At 51.6% G+C, this 21,985-nt stretch overlaps 1 protein-coding gene across 13 annotated transcripts in view; it reads right to left on the bottom strand.

Annotated features, from left to right (window-relative positions):
• The window catches only part of PITPNM3 (PITPNM family member 3), a 6,156,742-nt gene that overhangs the window by 2,451,127 nt on the left and 3,683,630 nt on the right, over positions 1-21,985 (bottom strand). The window lies entirely within an intron of this gene.

A 21,985-nucleotide genomic window follows, 5' to 3' on the forward strand; every position in this document is an offset into this window, starting at 1 on the left:
TGATGAAAACGGTACCTCACATGTCTGGGTGCACCTACCTGGCCGCCAAGGGGAAAGCTTAAAACACAAGTAACCCCAAGTCTGTTTTCTGAATGAAATTTGAGACGCTCTGCCGACCGGCGCAACATACAGATATGGGCCTCGGGTGTCCAAGCCACCGGGGAAAACAGGGAACCCCATACAATTCCGAAAAGAGGACAATGGTGGTAATCCACAGAGGTAAGATATGCCCAAATCGCCCCAGAATGTATTACCCAGACACCCCTGCAAATTCCAAAATGTGGGGAAAAAAATGCATTTTCCGCACATTTCGCTCGGCTCACCCATCGAAACACGCCCCCAACAACACATGGCCTACCGTCCCGCGTTCCCACAGGTGTCCCGATGAAAACGGGCCCTCACATGTGTGGGTGCACCCACCTGGCCGCCAAGGGGAAAGCCTAAAACCAAGTAAACCCAAGTCTGTTTTCTGACCGGAATTTGAGATGCTCTGCCGACAGGCGCAACATACAGATATGGGCATCGGGTGTCCAAGCCACTGGGGAAAACAGGGGACCCCATGCATTTCTGAAAAGAGGACACCCGTGGGAATCCGCAGAGGTATGATAGGCCCAAATCGCCCCAGTATTTATTACCCAGACACACCCGCAAATTCTAAAATGTGGGGAAAAAAATGCATTTTCCCCACAATTCGCTCGGCTCACCCATCGAAACACGCCTCAAACAGCAAATGGCCTACCGTCCCGCGTTCCCACAGGTGTCCCGATGAAAACTGTTTCTCACATGTGTGGGTGCACCTACCTGGCCGCCAAGGGGAAAGACTAAAACACAAGTAACCCCAAGTCTGTTTTCTGACCGGAATTTGAGACGCTCTGCCGACCAGCGCAACATACAGATATGGGCCTCGGGTGTCCAAGCCACTGGGGAAAACAGGGAACCCCATGCATTTCTGAAAAGAGGACACCCGTGGGAATCTGCAGAGGTATGATATGCCCAAATCGCCCCAGAATGTATTACCCAGACACCCCCGCAAATTCCGAAATGTGGGGAAAAAATGCATTTTCCGCACATTTCACTCGGCTCATCCATCGAAACACGCCCCCAACAACACATGGCCTACCGTCCTGCATTCCCAGAGTTGTCCCGATGAAAACAGAACCGCACATGTGTGGGTGCACCTACCTGGCCGCCAAGGAGAAACCCTAAAACACAAGTAACCCCAAGTCTGTTTTCTGACCGGAATTTGAGACGCTCTGCCGACCGGCACAACATACAGATATGGGCCTCGGGTGTCCAAGCGACCGGGGAAAACAGGGAACCCCATGCATTTCCGAAAAGAGTACACCCGTGGGAATCCGCATAGGTATGATATGCCCAAATCGCCCCAGAATTTATTACCCAGACACCCCCGCAATCCCGAAATGTGGGGAAAAAAACGCATTTTCCGCACATTTCTCTCGCCTCATCCATCGAAACACGCCCCCAACAACACATGCCCTACCGTCCCGCATTCCTAGAGGTGTCCCGATGAAAACAGTACCTCACATGTGTGGGTGCACCTACCTGGCCGCCAAGGGAAAAGCCTAAAACACAAGTAACCCCAAGTCTGTTTTCTGACAGGAATTTGAGACGCTCTGCCGACCAGCGCAACCTACAGATATGGGCCTTGGGTTTCCAAGCCACCAGGGGAAAAAGGGAACCCCATGCATTTCCAAAAAGAGGACACCCGTGGGAATCCGCAGAGGTATGATATGCCCAAATCGTCCCAGAATTTATTACCCAGACACCCCCGCAAATTCCGAAATGTGGGGAAAAAAACACATTTTCCTCACTTTTCACTCGGCTCACCCATCGAAACACGCCCCCAACAACACATGGCCTACCGTCCCGCGTTCCCAAAGGTGTCCCGATGAAAACAGTTTCTCACATGTGTGGGTGCACCTACCTGGCCGCCAAGGGGAAAGCCTAAAACACAAGTAACCCCAAGTCTGTTTTCTGACCGGCATTTGAGACGCTCTGCTGACCGGCACAACATACAGATATGGGCCTCGGGTGTCCAAGCCACCAGGGAAAACAGGGAACCCCATGCATTTCCGAAAAGAGGACACCCGTGGGAATCCGCAGAGGTATGATATTCCCAAATCGCCCCAGAATTTATTACCCAGTCACCCCCGCAAATTCCGAAATGTGGGGAAAAAAAGCATTTTCCGCACATTTCTCTCAGCTCATCCATCGAAACACGCCCCCAACAACACATGGCCTACCGTCCCGCATTCCCAGAGGTGTCCCGATGAAAACGGTACCTCACATGTGTGGGTGCACCTACCTTGCCGCCAAGGTGAAAGCCTAAAACACAAGTAACCCCAAGTCTGTTTTCTGACCGAAATTTGAGACGCTCTGCCGACCGGCACAACATACAGATATGGGCCTCGGGTGTCCAAGCCACTGGGGAAAACAGGGAACCCTATGCATTTCTGAAAAGAGGACACCCGTGGGAATCCGCAGAGGTATGATATGCCCAAATCGCCCCAGAATTTATTACCCAGACACCCCCTCGAAGTCCAAAATGTGTGACAAAAAATGCATTTTCCGCACATTTCGCTCGGCTCACCCATCGAAACATACCCCCAACAGCACATGGCCTACCATCCCGTTCCCACAGGTGTCCCAATGAAAACGGTACCTCACATTTGTGGGTGCACCTACCTGGCCGCCAAGGTGAAAGCCTAAAACACAAGTAACCGCAAGTCTGTTTTCTGACTGGCATTTGAGACGCTCTGCCGACCGGCGCAACATACAGATATGGGCCTCGGGTGTCCAAGCCACCGGGGAAAACAGGAAACCCCATGCATTTCCGAAAAAGAGGATACCTGTGGAAATCCGCAGAGGTATGATATGCCCAAATCGCTGCAAAATTTATTACCCAGACACCCCCGCTAAGTCCAAAATGTGGGACAAAAAATGCATTTTCCGTACATTTCGCTCGGCTCACCTATCGAAACATGCCCCAAACAACACAATGCCTACCGTCCCGCGTTCCCATAGGTGTCCCAATGAAAATGGTACCTCACATGTGTGGGTGCACCTACCTGGCCGCCAAGGAGAAACCCTAAAACACAAGTAACCCCAAGTCTGTTTTCTGACCGGAATTTGAGACGCTCTGCCGACCGGCACAACATACAGATATGGGCCTCGGGTGTCCAAGCGACCGGGGAAAACAGGGAACCCCATGCATTTCCGAAAAGAGTACACCCGTGGGAATCCGCATAGGTATGATATGCCCAAATCGCCCCAGAATTTATTACCCAGACACCCCCGCAATCCCGAAATGTGGGGAAAAAAACGCATTTTCCGCACATTTCTCTCGCCTCATCCATCGAAACACGCCCCCAACAACACATGCCCTACCGTCCCGCATTCCCAGAGGTGTCCCGATGAAAACAGTACCTCACATGTGTGGGTGCACCTACCTGGCCGCCAAGGGAAAAGCTTAAAACACAAGTAACCCCAAGTCTGTTTTCTGACAGGAATTTGAGACGCTCTGCCGACCAGCGCAACCTACAGATATGGGCCTTGGGTTTCCAAGCCACCAGGGGAAACAGGGAACCCCATGCATTTCCAAAAAGAGGACACCCGTGGGAATCCGCAGAGGTATGATATGCCCAAATCGTCCCAGTATTTATTACCCAGACACCCCCGTAAATTCCGAAATGTGGGGAAAAAAACACATTTTCCTCACTTTTCACTTGGCTCACCCATCGAAACACGCCCCCAACAACACATGGCCTACCGTCCCGCGTTCCCAAAGGTGTCCCGATGAAAACAGTTTCTCACATGTGTGGGTGCACCTACCTGGCCGCCAAGGGGAAAGCCTAAAACACAAGTAACCCCAAGTCTGTTTTCTGACCGGCATTTGAGACGCTCTGCTGACCGGCACAACATACAGATATGGGCCTCGGGTGTCCAAGCCACCAGGGAAAACAGGGAACCCCATGCATTTCCGAAAAGAGGACACCCGTGGGAATCCGCAGAGGTACGATATTCCCAAATCGCCCCAGAATTTATTACACAGACACCCCCGCAAATTCCGAAATGTGGGGAAAAAAAGCATTTTCCGCACATTTCTCTCGGCTCATCCATCGAAACACGCCCCCAAAAACACATGGCCTACCGTCCCGCATTCCCAGAGGTGTCCCGATGAAAACAGTACCTCACATGTGTGGGTGCACTTACCTTGCCGCCAAGGTGAAAGCCTAAAACACAAGTAACCCCAAGTCTGTTTTCTGACCGAAATTTGAGACGCTCTGCCGACCGGCACAACATACAGATATGGGCCTCGGGTGTCCAAGCCACTGTGGAAAACAGGGAACCCTATGCATTTCTGAAAAGAGGACAACCGTGGGAATCCGCAGAGGTATGATATGCCCAAATCGCCCCAGAATTTATTACCCAGACACCCCCGCGAAGTCCAAAATGTGGGACAAAAAATGCATTTTCCGCACATTTCGCTCGGCTCACCCATCGAAACATGCCCCCAACAGCACATGGCCTACCATCCCGTTCCCACAGGTGTCCCAATGAAAATGGTACTTCACATTTGTGGGTGCACCTACCTGGCCGCCAAGGTGAAAGCCTAAAACACAAGTAACCCCAAGTCTGTTTTCTGACTGGCATTTGAGACGCTCTGCCGACCGGCGCAACATACAGATATGGGCCTCGGGTGTCCAAGCCACCGGGGAAAACAGGGAACCCCATGCATTTCTGAAAAAGAGGATACCTGTGGAAATCCGCAGAGGTATGATATGCCCAAATCGCCCCAGAATTTATTACCCAGACACCCCCGCTAAGTCCAAAATGTGGTACAAAAAACGCATTTTCCATACATTTCGCTCGGCTCACCCATCGAAACATGCCCCCAACAACACAATGCTTACCGTCCCGTGTTCCCATAGGTGTCCCAATGAAAATGGTACCTCACATGTGTGGGTGCACCTACCTGGCTGCCAAGGAGAAACCCTAAAACACAAGTAACCCCAAGTCTGTTTTCTGACCGGAATTTGAGACGCTCTGCCGACCGGCACAACATACAGATATGGGCCTCGGGTGTCAAAGCGACCGGGGAAAACAGGGAACCCCATGCATTTCCGAAAAGAGTACACCCGTGGGAATCCGCATAGGTATGATATGCCCAAATCGCCCCAGAATTTATTACCCAGACACCCCCGCTAAGTCCAAAATGTGGGACAAAAAACGCATTTTCCGCACATTTCGCTCGGCTCACACATCGAAACACGCCCCCAACAACACAAGACCTAACGTTCCGCGTTCCCACAGGTGTCCTGATGAAAACGGTACCTCACATGTCTGGGTGCACCTACCTGGCCGCCAAGGGGAAAGCCTAAAACACAAGTAACCCTAAGTCTGTTTTCTGAATGAAATTTGAGACGCTCTGCCGACCGGCGCAACATACAGATATGGGCCTCGGGTGTCCAAGCCACCGGGGAGAACAGGGAACCCCATACAATTCCGAAAAGAGGACACCGGTGGTAATCCACAGAGGTAAGATATGCCCAAATCGCCCCAGAATTTATTACCCAGACACCCCTGCAAATTCCAAAATGTGGGGAAAAAAATGCATTTTCAGCACATTTCGCTCGGCTCACCCATCGAAACACGCCCCCAACAACACATGGCCTACCGACCCGCGTTCCCACAGGTGTCCCGATGAAAACGGTACCTCACATGTGTGGGTGCACCTACCTGGGCACCAAGGTGAAAGCCTAAAACACAAGTAACCCCAAGTCTGTTTTCTGACCAGAATTTGAGACGCTCTGCCAAACGGCACAAAATACAGATATGGGCCTCGGGTGTCCAAGCCACCGGGGAAAACAGGGAACCCCATGCATTTCTGAAAAAGTGGACACCCGTGGGAATCTGCAGACGTATGATATGCCCAAATCGCCCCAGAATTTATTAACCAGACACCCCCGCTAACTCCAAAATGTGGGACAAAAAACGCATTTTCCACACATTTTGCTCGGTTTACCCATCAAAACATGCCCCCAACAGCACATGGCCTACCATTCCATGTTCCCACAGGTGTCCCAATGAAAACGGTACCTCACATGTGTGGGTGTACCTACCTGGCCGCCAAGGGGAAAGCCTAAAACAAAAGTAACCCCAAGTCTGTTTTCTGACCGGAAGTTGAGACGCTCTGCCGACAGGCGCAACATACAGATATGGGCCTCGGATGTCCAAGCCACTGGGGAAAACAGGGAACCCCATGCATTTCTGAAAAGAGGACACCCGTGGGAATCCGCAGAGGTATGATAGGCCCAAATCGCCCCAGTATTTATTACCCAGACACAACCGCAAATTCCAAAATGTGGGGAAAAAAATGCATTTTCCGCAAATTTTGCTCGGCTCACCCATCGAAACATGACCCAAACAGCAAATGGCCTACCGTCCCGCGTTCCCACAGGTGTCCCGATGAAAACTGTTTCTCACATGTGTGGGTGCACCTACCTGGCCGCCAAGGGGAAAGCCTAAAACACAAGTAACCCCAAGTCGGTTTTCAGACCGGAATTTGAGACGCTCTGCCGACCGGCGCAACATACAGATATGGGCCTCGGGTTTCCAAGCCACCGGGGAAAACAGGGAACCCCATGCATTTCCAAAAAGAGGACACCCGTGGGAATCCGCAGAGGTATGATATGCCCAAATCGTCCCAGAATTTATTACCCAGACACCCCCGCAAATTCCGAAATGTGGGGAAAAAAAGCATTTTCCGCACATTTCTCTCGGCTTATCCATCGAAACACGCCCCCAACAACACATGGCCTACCGTCCCGCATTCCCAGAGGTGTCCCGATGAAAACGGTACCTCACATGTGTGGGTGCACCTACCTTGCCGCCAAGGTGAAAGCCTAAAACACAAGTAACCCCAAGTCTGTTTTCTGACCGAAATTTGAGACGCTCTGCCGACCGGCACAACATACAGATATGGTCCTCGGGTGTCCAAGCCACTGGGGAAAACAGGGAACCCTATGCATTTCTGAAAAGAGGACACCCGTGGGAATCCGCAGAGGTATGATATGCCCAAATCGCCCCAGAATTTATTACCCAGACACCCCCGCGAAGTCCAAAATGTGGGACAAAAAATGCATTTTCCGCACATTTCGCTCGGCTCACCCATCGAAACATGCCCCCAACAGTACATGGCCTACCATCCCGTTCCCACAGGTGTCCCAATGAAAACGGTACCTCACATTTGTGGGTGCACCTACCTGGCCGCCAAGGTGAAAGCCTACAACACAAGTAACCGCAAGTCTGTTTTCTGACTGGCATTTGAGATGCTCTGCCGACCGGCGCAACATACAGATATGGGCCTTGGGTGTCCAAGCCACCGGGGAAAACAGGGAACCCCATGCATTTCCGAAAAAGAGGATACCTGTGGAAATCCGCAGAGGTATGATATGCCCAAATCGCCCCAGAATTTATTACCCAGACACCCCCGTTAAGTCCAAAATGTGGGACAAAAAACGCATTTTCCGTACATTTCGCTCGGCTCACCCATCGAAACATGCCCCCAAAAACACAATGCCTACCGTCCCGCTTTCCCATAGGTGTCCCAATGAAAATGGTACCTCACATGTGTGGGTGCACCTACCTGGCCGCCAAGGAGAAACCCTAAAACACAAGTAACCCCAAGTCTGTTTTCTGACCGGAATTTGAGACGCTCTGCCGACCGGCACAACATACAGATATGGGCCTTGGGTGTCCAAGCGACCGGGGAAAACAGGGAACCCCATGCATTTCCGAAAAGAGTACACCCGTGGGAATCCGCATAGGTATGATATGCCCAAATCGCCCCAGAATTTATTACCCAGACACCCCCGCAATCCCGAAATGTGGGGAAAAAAATGCATTTTACGCACATTTCTCTCGCCTCATCCATCGAAACACGCCCCCAACAACACATGCCCTACCGTCCCGCATTCCCAGAGGTGTCCCGATGAAAACAGTACCTCACATGTGTGGGTGCACCTACCTGGCCGCCAAGGGAAAAGCCTAAAACACAAGTAACCCCAAGTCTGTTTTCTGACAGGAATTTGAGACGCTCTGCCGACCAGCGCAACCTACAGATATGGGCCTTGGGTTTCCAAGCCACCGGGGAAAACAGGGAACCCCATGCATTTCCAAAAAGAGGACACCCGTGGGAATCCGCAGAGGTATGATATGCCCAAATCGTCCCAGAATTTATTACCCAGACACCCCTGCAAATTCCGAAATGTGGGGAAAAAAACACATTTTCTTCACTTTTCACTCGGCTCACCCATCGAAACACGCCCCCAACAACACTTGGCCTACCGTCCCGCATTCCCAAAGGTGTCCCGATGAAAACAGTTTCTCACATGTGTGGGTGCACCTACCTGGCCGCCAAGCGGAAAGCCTAAAACACAAGTAACCCCAAGTCTGTTTTCTGACCGGCATTTGAGACGCTCTGCTGACCGGCACAACATACAGATATGGGCCTCGGGTGTTCAAGCCACAAGGGAAAACAGGGAACCCCATGCATTTTCGAAAAGAGGACACCCGTGGGAATCCGCAGAGGTATGATATTCCCAAATCGCCCCAGAATTTATTACCCAGACACCCTGCAAATTCCGAAATGTGGGGAAAAAAAGCATTTTCCGCACATTTCTCTCAGCTCATCCATCGAAACACGCCCCCAACAACACATGGCCTACCGTCCCGCATTCCCAGAGGTGTCCCGATGAAAACGGTACCTCACATGTGTGGGTGCACCTACCTTGCCGCCAAGGTGAAAGCCTAAAACACAAGTAACCCCAAGTCTGTTTTCTGACCGAAATTTGAGACGCTCTGCCGACCGGCACAACATACAGATATGGGCCTCGGGTGTCCAAGCCACTGGGGAAAACAGGGAACCCTATGCATTTCTGAAAAGAGGACACCCGTGGGAATCCGCAGGGGTATGATATGCCCAAATCGCCTCAGAATTTATTACCCAGACACCCCCGCGAAGTCCAAAATGTGGGACAAAAAATGCATTTTCAGCACATTTCGCTCGGCTCACCCATCGAAACATGCCCCCAACAGCACATGGCCTACCATCCCGTTCCCACAGGTGTCCCAATGAAAACGGTACCTCACATTTGTGGGTGCACCTACCTGGCCGCCAAGGTGAAAGCCTAAAACACAAGTAACCCCAAGTCTGTTTTCTGACTGGCATTTGAGACGCTCTGCCGACCGGCGCAACATACAGATATGGGCCTCGGGTGTCCAAGCCACCGGGGAAAACAGGGAACCCCATACAATTCCAAAAAGAGGACACCGATGGTAATCCACAGAGGTAAGATATGCCCAAATCGCCCCCGAATTTATTACCCAGACACCCCTGCAAATTCCAAAATGTGGGGAAAAAAATGCATTTTCAGCACATTTCGCTCGGCTCACCCATCGAAACACGCCCCAACAACACATGGCTTACCGTCCCGCATTCCCAGAGGTGTCCCGATGAAAACGGAACCTCACATGTGTGGGTGCACCTACCTGGCCGCCAACGGAAAAGCCTAAAACACAAGTAACCCCAAGTCTATTTTCTGACAGGAATTTGAGACGCTCTGCCGATCACCGCAACATACAGATATGGGCCTTGGGTGTCCAAGCCACCGGGGAAAACAGGGACCACATGCATTTCCAAAAAAGAGGACACCCGTGGGAATCCGCAGAGGTATGATATGCCCAAATCGCCCCAGAATTTATTACCCAGACACCCCCGCTAAGTCCAAAATGTGGGGCAAAAAATGCATTTTCCGCACATTTCACTCAGCTCACCCATTTAAACACGCCCCCAACAACACATGGCCTACCGACCCACATTCTCACAGGTGTCCCGATGAAAACGGTACCTCACATGTGTGGGTGCACCTACCTGGCCGCCAAGGGGAAAGCCTAAAACACAAGTAACCCCAAGTCTGTTTTCTGACTGGAATTTGAGACGCTCGGCTGACCGGCGCAACATACAGATATGGGCCTCGGGTGTCCACGCCACTGGGGAAAACAGGGAACCCCATACATTTCCAAAAAAGGACACCCTGGGAATCCGCAGTGGTATGATATGCCCAAATCGCCCCAGATTTTATTACCCAGACACCCCTGCAAAGTCCGAAATGTGAGGAAAAAAATGCATTTTCCGCACATTTCGCTGAGCTCAGCCATTGAAACACGCCCCGAACAACACATGGCCTACGGTCCCACGTTCCCACAGGTGTCCCGATGAAAACGGTACCTCAAATGTGTGGGTGCACCTACCTGGCCGCCAAGGGGAAAGCCTAAAACACAAGTAGCCCCAAGTCTGTTTTCTGACTGGCATTTGAGACGCTCTGCCGACCGGCCCAACATACAGATATGGTCTCGGGTGTCCAAGCCACCGGGGAAAACAGGGAACCCCATGCATTTCCGAAAAGAGGACACCTGTGGTAATCCACAGAAGTAAGATATGCCCAAATCGCCCCAGAATTTATTACCCAGACACCCCCCCGAATTCCGAAATGTGGGAAAAAAACGCATTTTCCGCACATTTCGCTCGGGTCACCCATCGAAACACGCCCCCAACAACACATGGCCTACCGTCTCGCGTTCCGACAGGTGTCCCGATGAAAACAGTACCTCACACGTGTGGGTGCACCTACCTGGCCGCCAAGGGAAAACCCTAAAACACAAGTAACCCCAAGTCTGTTTTCTGACAGGAATTTGAGACGCTCTGCCGACCAGCGCAACATACAGATATGGGCCTTGGGTTTCAAAGCCACCGGGGAAAACAGGGAACCCCATGCATTTCCAAAAAAGAGGACACCCGTGGGAATCTGCAGAGGTATGATATGCCCAAATTGCCCCAGAATGTATTACCCAGACACCCCCGCTAAGTCCAAAATGTGGGACAAAAAACACATTTTCCGCACATTTCGCTCGGCTCACCCATCGAAACACGCCCCCATCAACACAAGGCCTAACGTTCCGCGTTCCCACAGGTGTCCTGATGAAAACGGTACCTCACATGTCTGGGTGCACCTACCTGGCCGCCAAGGGGAAAGCTTAAAACACAAGTAACCCCAAGTCTGTTTTCTGAATGAAATTTGAGACGCTCTGCCGACCGGCGCAACATACAGATATGGGCTTCGGGTGTCCAAGCCACCGGGGAAAACAGGGAACCACATACAATTCCGAAAAGAGGACACTGGTGGTAATCCACAGAGGTAAGATATGCCCAAATCGCCCCAGAATGTCTTACCCAGACACCCCTACAAATTCCAAAATGTGAGGAAAAAAATGCATTTTCAGCACATTTCGCTCGGCTCACCCATCGAAACACGCCCCCAACAACACATGGCCTACCGACCCGCGTTCCCACAGGTGTCCCGATGAAAACTGTTTCTCACATGTGTGGGTGCACCTACCTGGCCGCCAAGGGGAAAGCCTAAAACACAAGTAACCCCAAGTCTGTTTTCTGAATGAAATTTGAGACGCTCTGCCGACCGGCGCAACATACAGATATGGGCCTCGGGTGTCCAAGCCACCGGGGAAAACAGGGAATCCCACACAATTCCGAAAAGAGGACACCGGTGTTAATCCACAGAGGTAAGATATGCCCAAATCGCCCCCGAATTTATTACCCAGACACCCCTGCAAATTCCAAAATGTGGGGGAAAAAATGCATTTTCAGCACATTTCGCTCGGCTCACCCATCGAAACACGCCACCAACAACACATGGCCTACCGTCCCGCATTCCCAGAGGTGTCCCGATGAAAACAGAACCTCACATGTGTGGGTGCACCTACCTGGCCGCCAACGGAAAAGCCTAAAACACAAGTAACCCCAAGTCTATTTTCTGACAGGAATTTGAGACGCTCTGCCGATCAGCGCAACATACAGATATGGGCCTTGGGTGTCCAAGCCACCGGGGAAAACAGGGAACCCCATGCATTTCCGAAAAAGAGGACACCCGTGGGAATCCACAGAGGTAAGATATGCCCAAATCGCCCCAGAATGTATTACCCAGACACCCCTGCAAATTCCAAAATGTGGGGAAAAAAATGCATTTTCAGCACATTTCGCTCGGCTCACCCATCGAAACACGCCCCCAACAACACATGGCCTACCGACCCGCGTTCCCACAGGTGTCCCGATGAAAACTGTTTCTCACATGTGTGGGTGCACCTACCTGGCCGCCAAGGGGAAAGCCTAAAACACAAGTAACCCCAAGTCTGTTTTCTGAATGAAATTTGAGACGCTCTGCCGACCGGCGCAACATACAGATATGGGCCTCGGGTGTCCAAGCCACCGGGGAAAACAGGGAACCCCATACAATTCCGAAAAGAGGACACCGGTGGTAATCCACAGAGGTAAGATATGCCCAAATCGCCCCCGAATTTATTACCCAGACACCCCTGCAAATTCCAAAATGTGGGGAAAAAATGCATTTTCAGCACATTTCGCTCGGCTCACCCATCGAAACACGCCCCCAACAACACATGGCCTACTGTCCCGCATTCCCAGAGGTATCCCGATGAAAACGGAACCTCAAATGTGTGGGTGCACCTACCTGGTCGCCAACGGAAAAGCCTAAAACACAAGTAACCCCAAGTCTATTTTCTGACAGGAATTTGAGACGCTCTGCCGATCAGCGCAACATACAGATATGGGCCTTGGGTGTCCAAGCCACCAGGGAAAACAGGGAACCCCATGCATTTCCGAAAAAGAGGACACCCGTGGGAATCCGGATAGGTATGATATGCCCAAATCGCCCCAGAATTTATTACCCAGACACCCCCGCTAAGTCCAAAATGTGGGGAAAAAAACGCATTTTCCGCACATTTCACTCAGCTCACCCATTTAAACACGCCCCCAACAACACATGGCATACCGTCCCGCATTCTCACAGGTGTCCCAATGAAAACGGTACCTCACATGTGTGGGTGCACCTACCTGGCCGCCAAGGGGAAAGCCTAAAACACAAGTAACCCCAAGTCTGTTTTCTGACAGGAATTTGAGACGCTCTGCCGACCAGCACAACATACAGATATGGGCCTCGGGTGTCCACGCCACTGGGGAAAACAGGGAACCCCATACATTTCCAAAAAAGGACACCCTGGGAATCCGCAGTGGTATGATATGCCCAAATCGCCCCAGATTTTATTACCCAGACACCCCTGCAAAGTCCGAAATGTGAGGAAAAAAATGCATTTTCCGCACATTTCGCTGTGCTCAGCCATTGAAACACGCCCCCAACATCACATGGCCTACGGTCCCGTGTTCCCACAGGTGTCCCGATGAAAACGTTACCTCAAATGTGTGGGTGCACCTACCTGGCCGCCAAGGGGAAAGCCTAAAACACAAGTAACCCCAAGCCTGTTTTCTGACAGGAATTTGAGACGCTCTGCCGGCCGGCACAGCATACAGATATGGGCTTCGGGTGTCCAAGCCACCGGGGAAAACACAGAACCCCATGCATTTCTGAAAAGAGGACACCCGTGGGAATCCGCAGAGGTATGATATGCCCAAATCGCCCCAGAATTAATTACCCAGACACCCCCGCAAAGCCCGAAATGTGGGGAAAAAAACACATTTTCTGCACATTTCGCTCAGCTCACCCATCGAAACATGCCCCCAACACCAAATGGCCTACCGTCCCACATTCCCACAGGTGTCCTGATGAAAACGGTACCTCAAATGTGTGGGTGCACCTACCTGGCCGCCAAGGGGAAAGCCTAAAACACAAGTAGCCCCAAGTCTGTTTTCTGACTGGCATTTGAGACGCTCTGCCGACCGGCGCAACATACAGATATGGGCCTCGGGTGTCCAAGCCACCAGGGAAAACAGGGAACCCCATGCATTTCCGAAAAGAGGACACCTGTGGTAATCCACAGAAGTAAGATATGCCCAAATCGCCCCAGAATTTATTACCCAGACACCCCCCAAATTCCGAAATGTGGGAAAAAAATGCATTTTCCGCACATTTCGCTCAGGTCACCCATCGAAACACGCCCCCAACAACACATGGCCTACCGTCCCGCGTTCCGACAGGTGTCCCGATGAAAACAGTACCTCACACGTGTGGGTGCACCTACCTGGCCGCCAAGGGAAAAGCCTAAAACACAAGTAACCCCAATTCTGTTTTCTGACAGGAATTTGAGACGCTCTGCCGACCAGCGCAACATACAGATATGGGCCTTGGGTTTCCAAGCCACCGGGGAAAACAGGGAACCCCATGCATTTCCGAAAAAAAGGACACCCGTGGGAGTCCGCAGAGGTATGATATGCCCAAATCGCCCCAGAATGTTTTACCCAGACACCCCCGCTAAGTCCAAAATGTGGGACAAAAAACACATTTTCCGCACATTTCGCTCGGCTCACCCATCGAAACACGCCCCCATCAACACAAGGCCTAACGTTCCGCGTTCCCACAGGTGTCCTGATGAAAACGGTACCTCACATGTCTGGGTGCACCTACCTGGCCGCCAAGGGGAAAGCTTAAAACACAAGTAACCCCAAGTCTGTTTTCTGAATGAAATTTGAGACGCTCTGCCGACCGGCGCAACATACAGATATGGGCCTCGGGTGTCCAAGCCACCGGGGAAAACAGGGAACCCCATACAATTCCGAAAAGAGGACAATGGTGGTAATCCACAGAGGTAAGATATGCCCAAATCGCCCCAGAATGTATTACCCAGACACCCCTGCAAATTCCAAAATGTGGGGAAAAAAATGCATTTTCCGCACATTTCGCTCGGCTCACCCATCGAAACACGCCCCCAACAACACATGGCCTACCGTCCCGCGTTCCCACAGGTGTCCCGATGAAAACGGGCCCTCACATGTGTGGGTGCACCCACCTGGCCGCCAAGGGGAAAGCCTAAAACCAAGTAAACCCAAGTCTGTTTTCTGACCGGAATTTGAGATGCTCTGCCGACAGGCGCAACATACAGATATGGGCATCGGGTGTCCAAGCCACTGGGGAAAACAGGGGACCCCATGCATTTCTGAAAAGAGGACACCCGTGGGAATCCGCAGAGGTATGATAGGCCCAAATCGCCCCAGTATTTATTACCCAGACACACCCGCAAATTCTAAAATGTGGGGAAAAAAATGCATTTTCCCCACAATTCGCTCGGCTCACCCATCGAAACACGCCTCAAACAGCAAATGGCCTACCGTCCCGCGTTCCCACAGGTGTCCCGATGAAAACTGTTTCTCACATGTGTGGGTGCACCTACCTGGCCGCCAAGGGGAAAGACTAAAACACAAGTAACCCCAAGTCTGTTTTCTGACCGGAATTTGAGACGCTCTGCCGACCAGCGCAACATACAGATATGGGCCTCGGGTGTCCAAGCCACTGGGGAAAACAGGGAACCCCATGCATTTCTGAAAAGAGGACACCCGTGGGAATCTGCAGAGGTATGATATGCCCAAATCGCCCCAGAATGTATTACCCAGACACCCCCGCAAATTCCGAAATGTGGGGAAAAAATGCATTTTCCGCACATTTCACTCGGCTCATCCATCGAAACACGCCCCCAACAACACATGGCCTACCGTCCTGCATTCCCAGAGTTGTCCCGATGAAAACAGAACCGCACATGTGTGGGTGCACCTACCTGGCCGCCAACGGAAAAGCCTAAAACACAAGTAATCCCAAGTCTGTTTTCTGACAGGAATTTGAGACGCTCTGCCGATCAGCGCAACATACAGATATGGGCCTTGGGTGTCCAAGCCACCGGGGAAAACAGGGAACCCCATGCATTTCCGAAAAAGAGGACACCCGTGGGAATCCGCAGAGGTATGATATGCCCAAATCACCCCAGAATTTATTACCCAGACACCCCCGCTAAGTCCAAAATGTGGGGAAAAAAACACATTTTCCGCACATTTCACTCGGCTCACTCATTTAAACTCACCCCCAACAACACATGGCCTACCGTCCCGCGTTCTCACAGGTGTCCCGATGAAAACGGTACCTCACATGTGTGGGTGCACCTACCTGGCCACCAAGGGGAAAGCCTAAAACACAAGTAACCCCAAGTCTGTTTTCTGACTGGAATTTGAGACGCTCGGCCGACCGGCGCAACATACAGATATGGGCCTCGGGTGTCAACGCCACTGGGGAAAACAGGGAACCCCATGCATTTCCAAAAAGAGGACACCCTGGGAATCCGCAGTGGTATGATATGCCCAAATCGCCCCATATTTTATTACCCAGACACCCCTGCAAAGTCCGAAATGTGAGGAAAAAAACTCATTTTCCGCACATTTCGCTGAGCTCAGCCATTGAAACACGCCCCCAACAACACATGGCCTACGGTCCCGTGTTCCCACAGGTGTCCCGATGAAAACGGTACCTCAAATGTGTGGGTGCACCTACCTGGCCGCCAAGGGGAAAGCCTAAAACACAAGTAACCCCAAGTCTGTTTTCTGACAGGAATTTGAGACGCTCTGCCGACCGGCACAACATACAGATATGGGCCTCGGGTGTCCAAGCCACCAGGGAAAACACAGAACCCCATGCATTTCTGAAAAGAGGACACCCGTGGCAATCCGCAGAGGTATGATATGCCCAAATCGCCCCAGAATTAATTACCCAGACACCCCCGCAAAGCCCGAAATGTGGGGAAAAAACACATTTTCTGCACATTTCGCTCAGCTCACCCATCGAAACATGCCCCCAACACCAAATGGCCTACCGTCCCACGTTCCCACAGGTGTCCCGATGAAAATGGTACCTCAAATGTGTGGGTGCATCTACCTGGCCGCCAAGGGGAAAGCCTAAAACACAAGTAGCCCCAAGTCTGTTTTCTGACTGGCATTTGAGACACTCTGCCGACCGGCGCAACATACAGATATGGGCCTCGGGTGTCCAAGCCACCGGGGAAAACAGGGAGCCCCATGCATTTCGGAAAAGAGGACACCCGTGGTAATCCACAGAGGTAAGATATGCCCAAATCGCCCCAGAATTTATTACCCAGACACCCCCCAAATTCCGAAATGTGGGAAAAAATGCATTTTCCGCACATTTCGCTCAGGTCACCCATCGAAACACGCCCCCAACAACACATGGCCTACTGTCCCGCGTTCCCACAGGTGTCCCGATGAAAACAGTACCTCACATGTGTGGGTGCACCTACCTGGCCGCCAAGGGAAAAGCCTAAAACACAAGTAACCCCAAGTCTGTTTTCTGACACGAATTTGAGACGCTCTGCCGACCAGCGCAACATACAGATATGGGTCTTGGGTTTCCAAGCCACCGGGGAAAACAGGGAACCCCATGCATTTCCGAAAAAGAGGACACCCGTTGGAATCCGCAGAGGTATGTTATGCTCAAATCGCCCCAGAATTTATTACCCAGACACCCCCGCTAAGTCCAAAATGTGGGACAAAAAACACATTTTCCGCACATTTCGCTCGGCTCACCCATCGAAACACACCCCCATCAACACAAGGCCTAACGTTCCGCGTTCCCACAGGTGTCCTGATGAAAACGGTACCTCACATGTCTGGGTGCACCTACATGGCCGCCAAGGGGAAAGCTTAAAACACAAGTAACCCCAAGTCTGTTTTCTGAATGAAATTTGAGACGCTCTGCCGACCGGCGCAACATACAGATATGGGTCTCAGGTGTACAAGCCACCGGGGAAAACAGGGATCCCCATACAATTCCGAAAAGAGGACACTGGTGGTAATCCACAGAGGTAAGATATGCCCAAATCGCCCCAGAATTTATTACCCAGACACCCTTGCAAATTCCAAAATGTGGGGAAAAAAAGGCATTTTCCGCACATTTCGCTCGGCTCACCCATCGAAACACGCCCCCAACAACACATTGCCTACCGTCCCGCATTCCCACAGGTGTCCCGACGAAAACGGGCCCTCACATGTCTGGGTGCACCTACCTGGCCGCCAAGGGGAAAGCTTAAAACACAAGTAACCCCAAGTCTGTTTTCTGACCGGAATTTGAGACACTCTGCCGACCAGCGCAACATACAGATATGGGCCTCGGGTGTCCAAGCCACCGGGGAAAACAGGGAACCCCATGCATTTCCAAAAAGACGACACCAGTGGGAATCCGCAGAAGTATGATATGCCCAAATCGCCCCAGAATTTATTACCCAGACACCCCCGCAAATTCCGAAATGTGGGGAAAAAAACGCATTTTCCGCACATTTCGCTCGGCTCATTCATCGAAACACGCCCCCAACAACACATGGCCTACCGTCCCGCATTCCCAGAGGTGTCCCGATGAAAACGGGACCTCACATGTGTGGGTGCACCTTCCTGGCTGCCAAGGGGAAAGCCTAAAACATAAGTAACCCCAAGTCTGTTTTCTGACAGGAATTTGAGACGCTCTGCCGACCAGCACAACATACAGATATGGGCCTTGGGTGTCCAAGCCACCGGGGAAAACAGGGAACCCCATGCATTTCCGAAAAGAGGACACCCGTGGGAATCCGCAGAGCTATGATATGCCCAAATCGTCCCAGAATGTATTACACAGACACCCCCGCTAAATCCAAAATGTGGGACAAAAAACACATTTTCTGCACATTTTGCTCGGCTCACCCATCGAAACATGCCCCCAATAGCACATGGCCTACCATCCCACGTTCCCACAGGTGTCCCGATGAAAACGGTACCTCACATGTGTGGGTGCACCTACCTGACCGCCAAGGGGAAAGCCTAAAACACAAGTAACCCCAAGTCTGTTTTCTGACCAGAATTTGAGACGCTCTGCCGACCGGCGCAACATACAGATATTGGCCTCGGGTGTCCAAGCCACCGGGGAAAACAGGGAACCCCATGCATTTCCGAAAAGAGGACACCCATGGGAATCCGCAGAGGTATGATATGCTCAAATCGACCAGGAATGTATTTCCCAGACACCTCCGCAAATTCCGAAATGTGGGGAAAAAAATGCATTTTCCGCACATTTAGCTCGGCTCACCCATTGAAACATGCCCCCAACAACACATGGCCTACCGTCCCGCATTCCCACAGGTGTCCCGATGAAAATGGTACCTCACATGTGTAGGTGCACCTAGCTGGCTGCCAAGGGGAAAGCCTAAAACACAAGTAACCCCAAGTCTGTTTTCTGACCTGAATTTGAGACGCTCTGCCGACCGGCGCAACATACAGATATGGGCCTCGGGTGTCCAAGCCACTGGGGAAAACAGGGAACCCCATGCATTTCTGAAAAGAGGACACCAGTGGGAATCCAAAGAGGTATGATATGCCCAAATCATCCCAGAATTTATCACCCAGACACCCCCGCAAATTTCGAAATGTGGGGAAAAAAATGCACTTTCCGCTCATTTCACTCGGCTCACCCATCAAAACATGCCCCCAACAACACATGGCCTACCGTCCCGCGTTCCCACAGGTGTCCCAATGAAAACGGTTTCTCACATGTGTGGGTGCACCTACCTGGCCGCCAAGGGGAAAGCCTAAAACACAAGTAACCCCAAGTCTGTTTTCTGACCAGAATTTGAGACGCTCTGCCGACCGGCGCAACATACAGATATGGGCCTCAAGTGTCCAAGCCACCGGGGAAAACAGGGAACTCCATGCAATTCCAAAAAAGAGGACACCCGTGGGAATCCGCAGAGGTATGATATTCCCAAATCGCCCCAGAATCTTTTACCCAGACACCCCTGCAAAGTCCGCAATGTGGGGAAAAAAACGCATTTTCCGCACATTTCGCTCGGCTCACCCATCGAAACACGCCCCCAACAACACATGGCCTACGGTCCCGCTTTCCCACAGGTGTCCCGATGAATACGGTACCTCAAATGTGTGGGGGCACCTACCTGGCCGCCAAGGGGAAAGCCTAAAATACAAGTAACCCCAAGTCTGTTTTCTGACAGGAATTTGAGACGCTCTGTCGACTGGCACAACATACAGATATGGGCCTCGGGTGTCCAAGCCACTGGGGAAAATAGGGAACCCCATGCATTTCTAAAAAGAAGACACCGGTGGGAATCCGCAGAGGTATGATATGCCCAAATCATCCCAGAATTTATCACCCAGACACCCCCGCAAATTTCGAAATGTGGGGAAAAAAATGCACTTTCCGCTCATTTCACTCGGCTCACCCATCAAAACACGCCCCCAACAGCACATGGCCTACCGTCCTGCATTCCCAGAGGTGTCCCGCTGAAAACTATTTCTCACATGTGTGGGTGCACCTACCTGGCCACCAAGGGGAAAGCCCAAAACACAAGTAACCCCAAGTCTGTTTTCTGACCGGAATTTGAGACGCTCTGCCGAGCGGCGCAACATACAGATATGGACCTCGAGTTTCCAAGCCACCGGGGAAAACAGGGAAACCCATGCATTTCCGAAAAGAGGACAACCGTGGGAATCCGCAGAGGTATGATATGCCCAAATCGTCCCAGTATGTATTACCCAGACACCCCCGCAAATTCCGAAATGTGGGAAAAAAAACACACTTTCCACACATTTCACTCGGCTCACCATCGAAACATGCCCCCAACAACACATGGCCTACCATCCCGCGTTCCCACAGGTGTCCCAATGAAAACGGTTTCTCACATGTGTGGGTGCACCTACCTGGCCGCCAAAGGGAAAGCCTAAAATACCACAAGTAACCCCAAGTCTGTTTTCTGACAGGAATTTGAGACTCTCTGCCGACCAGCGCAACATACAGATATGGGCCTCAGGTGTCCAAGCCACCGGGGAAAACAGGGAACCCCATGCATTTCCAAAAAAGAGGACACCCGTGGGAATCCGCAGAGGTATGATATGCCCAAATCGCCCCAGAATTTATTACCCAGACACCCCCGCTAAGTCCAAAATGTGGGACAAAAAACGCATTTTCCGCACATTTCGCTCGGTTCACCCATCGAAACATGCCTCCAACAGCACATGGCCTACCATCCCACGTTCCCACAGGTGTCCCGATGAAAACAGTACCTCACATGTGTGGGTGCACCTACCTGGCCGCCAAGGGGAAAGCCTAAAACACAAGTAACCCCAAGTCTGTTTTCTGACCGGAATTTGAGACGCTCTGCCGACCAGCACAACATACAGATATGGGCCTCGGGTGTCCAAGCCACCAGGGAAAACAGGGTACCCCATGCATTTCCGAAAAGAAGACACCCGTGGGAATCTGCAGAGGTATGATATGCCCAAATCGCCGGAGAATTTATTACCCAGACACCCTCGCTAAGTCCGAAATGTGGGACAAAAAACGCATTTTCCGCACATTTCGCTCGGCTCACCCATCAAAACATGTCCCCAACAGCACATGGCCTACCATCCCACCTTCCCACAGGTGTCCCGATGAAAACAGTACCTCATATGTGTGGGTGCACCTACCTGACCGCCAAGGGGAAAGCCTAAAACACAAGTAACCCCAAGTCTGTTTTCTGACCGGAATTTGAGACGCTCTGCCGACCGGCCCAACATACAGATATGGGCCTCTGGTGTCCAGGCCACTAGGGAAAACAGGGAACCCCATGCATTTTTGAAAAGAGGACAACCGTGGGAATCCACAGAGGTATGATATGCCCAAATCGCCCCAGTATTTATTACCCAGACACCCCTGCAAATTCCAAAATGTGGGAAATAAAACGCATTTTCCGCACATTTCGCTCGGCTCACCCATCGAAACACGCCCCCAACAGCAAATGGCCTACCGTCCCGCGTTCCCACATGTGTCCCGATGAAAACTGTTTCTCACATGTGTGGGTGAACATACCTGGCTGCCAAGGGGAAAGCCTAAAACACAAGTAACCCCAAGTCTATTTTCTGACCGGAATTTGAGACGCTCTGCCGACCGGCGCAACATACAGATATGGACCTCGAGTTTCCAAGCCACCGGGGAAAACAGGGAACCCCATGCATTTCCGAAAAGAGGACAACCGTGGGAATCTGCAGAGGTATGATAAGCCC

The sequence above is a fragment of the Ambystoma mexicanum genome, chromosome 9 (genome assembly GCF_040938575.1).
Source record: "Ambystoma mexicanum isolate Mex_15411 chromosome 9, UKY_AmexF1_1, whole genome shotgun sequence".
Taxonomy (NCBI): Eukaryota; Metazoa; Chordata; class Amphibia; order Caudata; family Ambystomatidae; genus Ambystoma; species Ambystoma mexicanum.